Below are 9,115 nucleotides of genomic sequence, written 5' to 3' on the forward strand. Positions count from 1 at the left end.
GACCAAAAAACTGATTCTCAACTTTATCCAAGCTACCAAGGGGACCTTATGAACCTATGGCTCGAAGCTCCAACGGTACGTAAATAGTCGACTAAACTCTTTAGCCACGAGATCCACCATCCGTTAACTGCCAGACATTCCACTAAAGACCAATAGCCAAACTCTTCTTACCACAAATATATTTTTGTGTCCATCAGATATAACCAATCATGAGTACGATGACCCTTCACAGATGCTCGTAACTACAACTGGGCCAATTTACCATTTTGCCCCTATAGTTACATCTCACTCCTTAAGTACCACTAATCCCTCTAATGAACAATACAACATAGTCCAACTATGTGTGAACACCTCTCGGGCCAAGAGAAGGTGTGTGGCGCCACATTTTTAAAGCTCTGGAATCAGCCCTTAAGGGAGCTATCTATCTACTTGCCTCTACATCGGGGAAAGAGTGAATTCCATCTTGTATAGCCAAGTTCCCAGCTCCCAAATCAGATGAATCCCCAAAGTGGTAGGTTTGAGTTGGCGACCTGGCCACTTGCACCCATGCAAATCATAGGACAAATTCCAAACTCACTCAGGATTGAGGTCATGTTACCAATGGTCATCTTAGTGAAGTGAAGTCTCTGTCATGAATGGTGTTATATAAAGAGACGTTAACACTTCGTGGTCAGGTCTTATACAAACTCTTTGTATAGGACGCCCCCGCTCGCATGTCCCCTACACGAATGATTACGATCAGTCCATCCATGACAAGTCACAACACTTGTGACCATTCCACAAAGCGGGCCGCATCCATAGGGTTACCAGGATAAGGTTTCCCTCCTATATCCATATACTACAGACCATTTTGGTTACCACTTAAGACATGATCCACTTGTATATCACCACATACATGCTTAAGTTACATCCAGATAACCAGGGATTTTAGGTTTATTGGTTTGTGGTAAAGCAAATAAAACACTCAACTGAGCAAAATAGAGAAGTGAAATAAAATATCATATATTATACATTACAAGCATTCGTACAAACTGTTTACAAATTACAGGACATGAGACTTTAGGTCATCAACCCCAACAGAAAATGCATTAAATAAAACGATTAAAACATTTTGATTTGATCGAGGTGGATGGATTTAACATTCAAGAACTATATGATAAATCATGGAATTGTATCCCAACTCTCAGTACCTTGTACACCTCAGAAATGGTGTATTAGAAAGGAGAAATTGAATCCTGTTGGACATAATTCGGTCTATGACGAGTTACGCTTCCTTGCCTGACTTGTTTTGGGGTTATGTGAAGGAAATTTTCGAAATAGATCCTTTGAGCGGAAGTAAAGATCGTCCCAATGTTTTTTTATTGAATATAAATTTCACAGTAAAACAACAAGAAGATATGCATTTACTTAAAACTACATCATGCTTTAAAACAATTACATAGGATTTTATAAACCCTTACCTTTGAAGAACCCTTTCTTCAAGAATTCCTTCGTACAAGCCATGAATGGAACTCCTTCTCCACGTGGATCTCCTTCTTCAAGAAGGGACACCACCACTCGAGAACCCTATATATTCTTTTGTGATAAAGGATTCAAACAAGAGTTGTGGGCTTTGCTTGAATCCTTAGAAGAGGGAAAAGAGATGAAGAGGATGAGAGGAAAGTTTCTACAGAGAACTTTTCTCTTGAAGTGAAATTGAGGAAGCAGATAATTATTCTCTTTTCATTTTTTTTCACAACCCACGTAAGTTAACTTGAGAGAATGGGGGGAGGGAGTTATAACTCCTTCCCTTTTTATTAATTTCAATTAAATTAATAAAATAGTATATATATATATATATATATAATAACTACTTTATTATATATATACACTATATGTTATAATCAATATAACATATAGTCTATAGTTTATATTACATTCAAATACAACATAAACTATAAGATTTTTATTCTCTTCTCACTATAACATGGCATTTAAGTATAAATCAAATTATTATTAAAGTTCTACTTATATTTGAAATTCTCATCCATATAAATGAATTCGGATCATACTCCAAATTTTAATTCATGGTCAATATAAATCATATTTATATTTAATTACATGAATCTCATTCATATAATTAGTTATTAATCATATTAAAATTCCTCTCATATTATAGTGTATCAAATACATATATAATTATATCCACATATATAGTTAATTTAATTATAACATATATAATTAATTGAAAGGGAAATTGGACATGAGGATTTCCATGAGCAACGGAATGATCATTCCAAATTCCATTCGTTATTTAAATATACACAATTACAATCAAGAAACAGAAACTTATAGGTTATGCACAATACGAAATTACAGGCATGCTTTATATAAGATCAAGGGATAAAATATACATACCTTTCAAGACTCATCTTCAAACTATCTCGATCATGAACGCTCGTTCAATCTCCAAGATTGCAACACACGAACGCTGATACACCACGACCGCAACACAACACGATCACAACGACCACCACACGAACACCGCGAACGGCCTCCAAAAACCTCGACCTCAATCGAGTTGAGTAAAACACCACCACAATGGCTACCCTTGTATTCTCGGTTGAGTGGGCTATGTGTGGACTTGGTTAAAGGAAGAGAACGGAAGAATAACAATCGTGTAAATGATTGAACAAGTGGGAGATGAAAAGAGTCTATCGTATAGATGATGCCCAGTCATTTAGCAAATGCTCTATGATCGTATAGCTAATACTCCGCGATCATTTAGCTCTGATCAGCTGAGTGAACTACCATGTAGTGTCATTTCACGATCGTTTAGTATCTCTTTAGCTATCATTTAGTGAATCCTATACACTTGACAGCCTTTCCGTGAGTCTATCTGAGAATGGAAACTCTCAAAACAACTACTAAATTTAGGAAAACATTTTTCCTTTTATCTCACGGTTACAATGAAACCACCAACAATCTCCTACTCAATTGGTTATTAGAGAAAAAGAGATAATTATCCAATAATTAATATTATTAAAAATATATATGATAACCAACTTACCATAGTATATTTTTAACCTATAGTTTTAATATTTCATCTCATGAAACATATAAACCATAGCTCTTTTTCTATTTTATGGTCCTTAATGTAAATCCATTTGATTTACATTAATCCTCCACTTGATATATCTCATACATCACACTGATCATATCATATATAATCGAATTACCTTTTGTCAATTTGAACATTTCAAATCAACACTAAGAACTGATCCTCAACTTGAATCCATTGAGCTACCAAGGGGACCTTATGGACTTGTAGCTCAAAGCTCCAACGATATGTGAATAACTGATTAAACTCTTTAATGAAGGGATCCACCATCTGTTAATTGTCAGGCACTCTACTAAAGATCGAAAATGGAACTCTTCTTACTACAGATATATTATGTGTCCATATCAACCAATCAATAATGCGATAACCCTTCACAGATCGTCTGTAAGTACAACTAGGCCAATAACCGTTATGCCCCTGTAGTTACATCTAACTTCTTAAGTACCACTAACCCCTCTAATGAACATAAGTCATAGTTCTATTATGACTGAGTCCTCTCTTTCAAAGAGAAGCTGTGGCTACTATGTTCAATCCCCAAAATCAGCCCATAAGGGAGCAATTTATCTACTTATCCCTGCTTCGGGGAAGGAGTAAATTTTATCTTCTGTAATTGAGTTCCCAGCTCCCAGCTCCCATATCAGACAAGTCCCCAAAAAGGTAGGCATGTTGAGTTGGCAATCTGGCCACTCTCACCCATACTAATCAAAGGACCGCCCTCAAAAGCAGAAGTTTCCAAAACACTCAGGATTGAGGTCATGTCACCTATGGTCGTTTAGGTGAGATGTAAGTCTCTAGTATCAACGACGTTATATATAGAGACTAGTCATCTCGTGGTCTGGTCTTATACAAACTCTTTGTATAAGACACCGCCGCTCGCATGTCTCCACATGAATGGTTAGGATCTACCATTTGTAGTAGTTCACAACACTTGCAAACCTCTACAAAGCGGGCCGTATCCGTAGTGTCACCAAGATCAGGTATCCCTCCTTAATCCTTATACTATAGACCTATTTAGGTTATCATTTAAGGCATGATCTACTTGTATATCTCATATACATGCTTAAGTTTACATATAATAATCATGGAGCTTTGTTTATTGGGTATGAGTAAATGCCAAATAAAATAACTCTTATTTTATTCATAACAATGTGTATAGATTACAAACTACGAGACTCCGGAGAATGAGGACACTAATCCCAACAAATTCCCTCAATTAATTTGAACACTTCAAATTAATCCTCGATTAAATACCTATTGAGCTATAGAGGGGACCTTATGGACATGTCGATTAAAGCCTCAACGGTACTTGGATAATAAATTAAACTTTTTAATTAAATTACCCAACATCTGTTAACTGCCGGTCACTCCACTAAAGACCGATAGTTGCACTCTTCGCACTACAGATAAATTTTTGTGTTTATTGAATATAACCAATCAACAGTGCGATGACCCTTCACAAATTGCTCGTAAGTACAGTTGAGCCAAAATACCATTTTGCCCCTATAGTTACATCTAACTCCTTAAGTACCACTAATCTCTCTAATGAACAATAAGTCATAGTCCAACTATGACCAAATCCCTCTCAGGCCAGGAGAGGGTGTGACCACTATGTTCAAAATTTGGAATCAACCCTTGAGGGAGCAATTTATCTACTTACCCCTGTATCAGGGGAATGATTGTTATTTCGTCTTGTGTAGCTGTGTTCCCAGCTCCCTAGTTAGACGAATCCCCAAAATGGTAGGCTTGTTGAGCAGGAATTCACAACTCACTCAGGATTCAGTTCATGTCACCTATGGTCATCAAGTGAAATGTAAGTCTCTATTATTAACGACGTTATATAAAGAGACTAATCATTTCGTGGTTTGGTCTTATGCAAACTCTTTGTATAGGATACCTCCGCTCATATGTCTCCATATGAATAATCAAGATTAGATCATTTGTAACACTTTAATAACACTTGTAATACCTACAAAGTAGGTCATATCCATAGTGTCACCAAGATAAGGTACCCAGCTTTATCTATCTACTACAGACCATTTAGGTTAGTATTTAAACAACATCTACATACTTGTTTAAATTACACGAAATGACCTTGGATCTTAGTTTATTGGATTGAGTATATACTTATAAAATAACACGTATTTTATTAACAATAATATGTTTATATAAAAGCTTACAAACTACGAGATTACAAAGAGATTTAGGACACCATTCTCAACATCTGAAAAATAAAAATGGATATATTAAATGGATTTAATTGTGTAGATCAAATTTATTGTTAGAAATTTTCAAATTGGATTGGAATTTCAAATTAAGATGATGTTTCATGTACAAATTTAACATATATAAAAATTAAATTTGTAGTTTCTTCAATTTGAATGAGTTATATTTGATTTTGATCAAGTAATAACTCAATTGAGTTAAATTTGATAAATGTTTCATTTTTTGCATTTCTTTGATTTTATTTTGTATTTTGGAGAGTTACTAAATTGCTAGCCTATAAATATCAACTTGATTCTTCGTTTTCCCTCATTTCTTTCTTTCTTTGTTTTGATCTTGAGTTGAGTTGAGAGCAAGTATCCAAGAGTGCTACCAGATCTAAGTAATTTGAGGTTGCAGCTCTACTGGAGATTGTTGTAGTCTGTTTGTAGCTTGTCCAGAGCAAATAACACCATTTGGCTTACGTTGGAGTTTGAATATTATACATTGAGTATAAGCGCACTGTTTCTATTTGAGGTGTGATAAGTATACTAGTGTATTCCGTTTCTGTATATAATTTCCCCCAACAAATCATTACAAATTATATATTATAAAAACTAAATTAATACTTATTAAAGACCAGAGACTGAATTGTTGTACACGTATCTTTAAACCGAAAAAGAAGAAAGATTATCTAATAATCTCTATACCATTCATCATCCAAAAAAAGGATACAAACTTTCTTCCTTTTCTTCTTCTTCTTCTTCATCTTCATTTTTTTTGTTTTGAAAAAAAATTAGAAAAGTTAGCAAATGAATGTAGTTGTATTGTTGGGAAGATGTGAATCATGGGATGAATATGATTCATCATCTTTAACAAAATTAAGTTTTAGTCATTCAACACAACTCTCTTTCCTTTTTTCTTTCTTTTTGGCCCAAAAATAACCATTATTATTTGTCAATCCCTAATTGTTAGTGATTTTATGGGCAAAGTGCTTTAACACGATTGCCCAATATCAGAAAATTGTTTTGCCAAAAGTCACTCACTCTCTATTGTTTCGTTGACCATACAAATCAATCCACTACTTAAGTTTTTCTCTCTTTTATTACTTAAGATTTCAAGTTTATTCTCTTTTTTTTGTTTCTTCTTTTTTTTTTTTTTTTAAAAAAAAATAGTTTATAGTTACATCTAGTTCAAGCTTTTGGGTGACTGTTGATATAGACAAAATGAAGATTCAATAATATTGTAGAGTTATTTTTAATATAATACACTTAAGAATAAACCTTTTGAAATGGAGTGGGTTTATCTTTTAGGTTTACTCATACATTGTCGAGATATAAATAAATTTGAACAAAAGAAGTTGCAATTGTATATTTAAAGAATTTTTGACCACGTAAAATTAGAGATTGATTGAATTAAAGTTGAATAGATAATAATTGTTTGTGGAGTTATAAATCATATTTTGGTATGCAAAGTTGAAGTAGTAAGCATTTGGTGTAGTTTTGTACTATAACTATATATTCTCTTAGTAATTCTTTGTTTTTTGTTTAACATTTTGTGCAAACCATTACAAATATACACATATGTTTCTAAATTTTAACACTCAATTGAGATACCAATAAAAAATATTACATATATATTATATAATTTTGTGCATTTAACTTTTGTACTTGAAACACAAGAACTGATAATTTTCATAATAAAAATAAATGATCATGTTAGATACTTTGAGGGATAAATGCAAAAAAATAATTAAGTGGATCAAAGGGTTAAAGATTTTTTAAGGCATTGGTGTCAAACTATAGGTTAAAGTATTTGTGTACGTTATTGGTTGGTTTGCAGCATTTATATGAACATAAGATATGAAAATTGAAACGTTATGGCCAATAATTAAAAATGAATGTTTAAAAAAAACGCATCATTTATCTTATGAAAAAACACATCTCAATTAATTTAAGGCTAAAAATGTATACACAATCTCATGTGTTTGATTACATTTCTCAAAAGTGTTTTTATACACAAGTTTGTTTAGTTTCATAGATATTCAAAAATATATATTAATTACTATAAAAAAACAACTATTAAACTAGTAATTTCAAAATTATATTTAAAAGTACTTTACAAGCATAGTTCTTTTGTTTTTTATTATTATTTCTTGAGCCTATGTTGATCGGTGTGGTCATTAGAGTTTAGTTGTTGGAAATGATCGACGATAGTGTAGTGTTGGAGATGGCTATCGGAGGTGTTTGTCATCGACTTGTTTGATCAAGTGGTCGTTGGAGTGAAGGCGGCAATGAGTTGCAGATTCGGAATTTTATGTAAGGAGTGGCAAAATTGTATATATGTTATTAGTGGCGATCCATAATTTCATGGTAGAGGCACACATATAAATTATATAAAGTTAAATTAACAAAAATTTATAGATTTGTGTCCGTCATCGTTATTAAACTTTAAAAATTTAATTTAATGGTTCACATATTTTCAATTTTTTATGTCTAATAGATTTTACATCCAATGGAGTCTCTTGCATATTAAAAATGTAAAAATATTAAATATTGTATAACACATTAAATTTAATTTTGTCTCAATATAACTATTGAATATTAAAATTAAGTAATCTTACAAAATTAAAATTTAAGGTTTAACCCGACACAAAACAATATATTTTATTTGTTTTAAATAAAATGATTAATTTGTAAAATATTTCAATTTTTTTTAGATATGTTAATATATAGAATTAAACTTTTAAATATATATTAGAATCATCTATAGATTTATTAAGTAAAAAATTAAAAAATTGAGAGATTTATTAGTAAGGTTGATACAAGTAAAAAAAAAGTAGCAGTTACTGCCAGGGCTTAAATATGATAGGAATTATTTTATTTTCAGAAAACGATAAAATATTTAAATAATATATATATATATATATTTGAAAACCAATCAAATAATAAAGAGGGCGGAGATTGAACTTTTTTTATATATAAAAAATGAAAATTAAAAAAATGATATTGAACCTGGTCCAACTAAGAGTGTCTTCGGTAATACACACATACAACTCAAGTCAGTGAGTCAAATATCCTTTATTCTTTTCCGACACACAATTCAAGAAATATTATTTTAAACCTTTGTGTACTTCAAGTTTCATTATTTGTTAGTTCATGTACTTTTAGGGACTGTTTGGGGGTCCAATATGAAATGATATATCTCCACATCCTATAACATCTCAGTGTTTAGAGCCTATTATCCTATCTCACCAATTTTAATTGTTTGTGGGTCCATTTTCGAAACGTGTTTTGTATCTCACCGTCATTTTTCTTCCGTGTATCGTATATTATATCAATATTTGAATATACTCGATCATATTCGATCGTTCATACTCGATTAGAACTCCCAAGACATTAGAACTCTTCAGACATCAAAACTCCCCACATCCTATATCATCTCAATGCCCCAAACATGTCTTAGGGTTAAAATAAACTTAGTCAATTCTATTAGCATTACCTCGATTATTTTAGAAATATATTTATATCATGTCTTTTTTTTGCCTAAAAATTATTATTATTATAATTAAACCAACTTTGATAGAAATTAAATTTTGAGGGTCCATTTGGCCCACTGAGTGGAGTTAATATAAGTCTAGAGTTAATATGTTGGAGTTAGTAAATTTATATTTGGGGTGTGGAGTTTTAAGATTCAGTTCTTCGATAAATTTGAAAAGTAGATTAAGAGGCGAAGGTAGAGTTACTTTATAAATATGAAAAGTTGAGATAGAGGGGAAGATGAGGTTCCTCAACAAATATGAAAAATAGAAAAAAG

This window comes from Benincasa hispida, chromosome 5 (assembly GCF_009727055.1).
Source record: "Benincasa hispida cultivar B227 chromosome 5, ASM972705v1, whole genome shotgun sequence".
In the NCBI taxonomy this organism is placed as follows: domain Eukaryota; kingdom Viridiplantae; phylum Streptophyta; class Magnoliopsida; order Cucurbitales; family Cucurbitaceae; genus Benincasa; species Benincasa hispida.